A 5,000-nucleotide genomic window follows, 5' to 3' on the forward strand; every position below is an offset into this window, starting at 1 on the left:
GCTATGTGTAGAATCTAGTTCCTTGGTACTTTATTTGTGGTTTTGTGTGGAATCTAGTTCCTTGGTACTTTATTTGTGGCTGTGTGTAGAATCTAGTTCCTTGGTACTTTATTTGTGGTTTTGTGTGGAATCTAGTTCCTTGGTACTTTATTTGTGGCTGTGTGTAGAATCTAGTTCCTTGGTACTTTATTTGTGGCTGTGTGTAGAATCTAGTTCCTTGGTACTTTATTTGTGGTTTTGTGTGGAATCTAGTTCCTTGGTACTGTATTTGTGGCTGTGTGTAGAATCTAGTTCCTTGGTACTTTATTTGTGGTTTTGTGTGGAATCTAGTTCCTTGGGATCTCTGAGACCAACAGCTGTAGAGAGCACAGTGAACACAAGATGTGTGTCGACTCTTCAGACACAGCTCTTACTTTTCAGTAATACCATCCACACATCTCTGCATTAGCTCAGAGAAAAAGAGAGGGAGAGAGAGAGTGAGAGAGAGTGAGAGAGAAAGAGTGAGAGAAAGACAGAGAGAGAGAGAAAGAGAGTGTGAGCTAGGGATGCAACGGTTTTCGGTATTTTAGCGAACCGTTCGGTTCGCCTTGTTCGGTTCGGTTGACCCAGGTGAACCGCGATATTACGGTATGGGTGACATTAAACTTTTAATTTAATATGTGGTTATAATGAATGCACGCATGTATTGGGCGATAGCCATGACTGTTTGGGACTCAGGGGATGAGTTCTGCGCTCCACAACCATGCAACAACCAATCAGAATTGTACTGACTTTCCCAAGAGCCAATCAGTGCTCTGAATGCAGACGCTGGAGCTCCATGTGGGGAAAACGAAACTTACCCTGTTGCAGCACGATCATGGCAAGTCAACAAGACACGGAGAAAAGAAAGAGGCACCGTCATCTTACAAATCAGCTGTATGGAAACATTTTGGGTTCAGTGTGGAGTATGATGATAAAGGGAAAAAGATCGTCAGCAAGCAAAGCACGGTGTGCAAGCATTGCTTTACTACGATCGCCTACTCCACAGGTAATACATCCAACATGTTGAGCCACTTGCCCCGTCATCACCCGGCTGTAACTATAAGCGGAGCAGCACGGTTTGTCGCCGAAAACACAACCATCCATTGCTGCAGCATTTCAGCAACAATATGCAAATAATTCCGAAAAACACAAGGCAATAACCAACTCAATGGGCGTCTTCATAGGGAAAGACATGCAGCCCTATTCAGTAGTTTTAGGCACGGGATTCCGTCACAGGATAAAGACCATTGATCCTCGTTTTAATATCCCCTCCCGCACGCATTTCAGCAGCAAAATAATTCCAGAACTGTACGAAGTGACTAGGAGAGAGGAGGTTTGTTCTGTTGTTCTTTAAGGGTGTATTTATAACAGTTAAGTATTTTCTAGGGTTTAAGTGTGTGAATGACAATGTTTGTTGTTTGAGTTTATTGAATAATGTCAATGTTTACATTTCACATTACTTTACAGTATACTGCACTTTACTATATTTAATATTGCCTGTTTTTTTTTACAGAAGGCCAGAATAGTGTTCCTTGTTTAAAATAAATTTTGTGATTTGACTTAATATGTGCCCTTTTTACATTTAATTGCATCTTGCATTGTCTCTGCAAGTGTGAGTAGAAGCACCTTGTTGACTTGAAATAGAAAAGACAAATATAACCTAATGCGTGTTAGCAGCAGGATAATATTGATATATCGAAACCGAACCGTTACCGTGGCCCAAAAACCGTGATACAAACCGAACCGTGGCCACACTGTACCGTTGCATCCCTAGTGTGAGCTCAGAGAAAAAGAGCGGGAGAGAGAGTGAGAGAGAGAGTGAGAGAGAAAGAGAGAGTGAGAGAAAGAGAGAGAGAGAGAGAGAAAGAGTGTAATAGAGTGAGAGAAAGAGAGAGAGAGTGAGAGAGAGTGTGAGAGAGAGAGAGACAGAGGTGAGAGAAAGAGAGAGAGTGAGAGAAAGAGAGAGAGAGAAAGAGACTGTGAGAGAGTGAGAGAAAGAGAGAGCAAGAGAAAGAGAGTGTGAGAGAGTAAGAGAAAGAGAGAGTGAGAGAAAGAGAGAGATAAAGAGATAGAAAGAGAGAGAGAAAGCGAGAGAAAGAGAGTAGAAGAGAGAGAGATTGAGAGAGAGACTTTTTCATCTCTTGACGCAGGCTCCGACAGCTAGAGGTTATTCCCAGTGGTGAAAGACAACGAGGAGATCTTTAAATCTGCAGTCACACAGACAGGAAGCTCATTCAGAGAGCCCTGTGTTCATAAAGCTCTGCGTTCCTCGCACTCCGGTTCCACCGCTGATAGAACTCAAATATTAGTCCACATTATCGTGAAGCCTTGGGTTTGATCAGCGCTCATTAGAATTCCCCTTGACTAGCGTGGGCTTGACTAGCGCAGCTCTGAAGGAGAGCGTTTGGAGGTGCGGCGCTCAGATCTGACTTAACTGCAGACTTCAGCAGAGCCGGAGGAGGGTGGGTGGGACCAGGCTTAAACCTTTAGCAAGAGAGACATCCTGTGGCCAAAGGGGGGTATGACATTGTTCAATTTCAATCAAATGGAAACCATGTATGGCGGTTGTATTAATGAATGGTCTTCACTGTCCTCAGAGTACATATGATATTATTCATATATTTGGAGAGAAAGTTTCTTCTTTGGACAAAGTTCACCGTTGAGGATTAACCAAATGAGCCCTGACTGAGCCAGAGCCAATTCAGTGTTTAATGTTGGTGTCCCTTATCCCCCTAGTTTGTGTTCCGTGTTTAGTATTGGTGTCTCTTATCCGATATTTTGAAAGCACCAGACCTTTACTGAGTTTCTGTCTCAGGGTTGAACTGGGGTGTCTCGGGAGTGTGTTGGGACAAACTTCAGTACAAGTTGACTAGTTGTTGCCTATACAAGCTGTGTGTGGCTTCTTGTATGTGAACTTTGTCCAAACAACCAACCCCTCCACTCCAACTGCTGTATCAGATCCTTATAATGGGAAACTGTCTTCATGATGGGAAACTGTCTTTATGAAGAATATTCCGCATGTGTCAGCAGGTGTCTTCCTGTTAACTGGGAGTTGTTCCTTACTTGCTCCTGTTGCCATGGTGCTGGCTCAGGGGGGGGTGAGGCACTGGCGCCTCAAAGCGCCTTGAGACAATTTTAGAATTTAAAGCTCTTTATATAGAATTAACTTAAAATGTAATTGAATTGGTGCTACCACAGATAACTGCCCAGGTCAGTCACTAGGTGGCACTACAGAGACAGTTTTAACTCCTCCACTGTCTAATAAGAAAAGAGGGTGTCATGTCTCTGCAGTAACACTAGGTGGCATCAGAGAGAAATTTTAACTGCGGGACTCAGCAACGCCTCGGCATGCCCGTGCTAGTAGGACATTTTTCAGAGTGGCTGCAACAGTTTTCTGGTATATGTAATGGTATATATTGTTCTAGATATTTAGCAATGATTTATTTTCTAAGAACAATTGAACAATTGGAAACATCTATATTGGAACAATCTCTAAACAGTGCTGTGTGTCTTATTCTAAATATCTGCAGCTAAGCAGTACAAACAGCATGTCAAGCTTAATTGTCTATAATTTGAGTGTCCTTTTAGAAGACTGTACATTCCTATGAAGTTGCAGAGGGATTCATGTGTATGATGCCACTCTAGATGCCCCCGCTGTGCAGTGCCATGCAGACTATGCACAGATCCTGGGTAGGATGCCGCTCTAGATGCCCCCGCTCTGCATTGCCATGCAGACTATGCACAGAGAGCAGGAACAAGACCTCGGGGAACAAGCCATTACAGTTAGGATGCAATTCCACTGTTTGCCAGCGGGTGGCAGATACAGCCTGTGGCATTACGTATGAAAGGCCTACCTATACCTCATGTGTTTGACTGTGTGTGTGTGTGTCAATGTTTCAACACAAAGCCATACAGAGTTGGCTGAAATTGAAACTGAAAACTGAAAATGCAACAAATCTAGATGTGAAGGCTTTTCAGACAAGCACACATAAATGGACATTTACTCTAGTTATGGACATTTCACAAATATGTTTTAGTAGAAAAAGAACATTTACTCTATTTCCAGTAGTCTTCAAGCCATTTTAAAAAAGTCCATCAAATATGGGATTCATTTCTCAAGTGTACAGTATAATTGTTGTTTCAGATTTGCCAAATATGTGTTTATAATTCTGTAATACTTAAAACCATTTGGCTTGATCAGACTCCAGACTATTGGTGATCACACATTACAGTGCAATATTACACATTTATTACTTAGTTATTACAGTGCAATATAACACAGTTATTACTTACTTATTGCAGTGTAATATAACACAGATATTACTTAATTATTGCCACAGTCAGTGGGGAGGAAGTGGAATAGGAATTATTTCAGACATATCGAACTGCGATTTGAATTTTCTTGTTTTATTTTTCATGAAGACCGTAAAACATCAATGAAAATGTTTAATTAAACGACAAGTCCCTTTTAATGTCTGGGTGTGGCTACACATTTTGACGAATAAACAGCGGTCTCAATTAGACTCCTGGTGTGGTTTTTATAGACGCTCTTTGCATGTGTAAAACCTCTTAAAGCCAACCGGGTCGCCTGCTTGGCCCAGCTGTCAGCTGCTTCGACTGCGCACATTTATTAATGTTTAAACGTTTGTCACAATTGAATTATGTAGCTGTGTGAGAATGGCCCGAGTCGGCCATCTCACAATGTGGGGTGTAGGCTGCTGGAATGGGGTTTCAGGTAGGAAGCCCACATTTCGTAGGAGACCGTGGCTTTCTTATACAAATAGCAATTTATTTAAATCCACAGGGACTCAAACCCCAAAAACATAAAAACATACACTGAACAAAACTAAAGCTTTAAAACAGGCAAGGTACAACTCTGTACTCACAACAGGTTTCGTCTATGTACCTGCCCCAGCTTACTTCCAGCCTGTTCAGTCTGTCTCTCCCTCAACAATGAGGTGCACCTTTTAACAAGGCAG

The sequence above is a fragment of the Sprattus sprattus genome, assembly GCF_963457725.1.
Source record: "Sprattus sprattus genome assembly, chromosome: 6".
In the NCBI taxonomy this organism is placed as follows: Eukaryota; Metazoa; Chordata; class Actinopteri; order Clupeiformes; family Clupeidae; genus Sprattus; species Sprattus sprattus.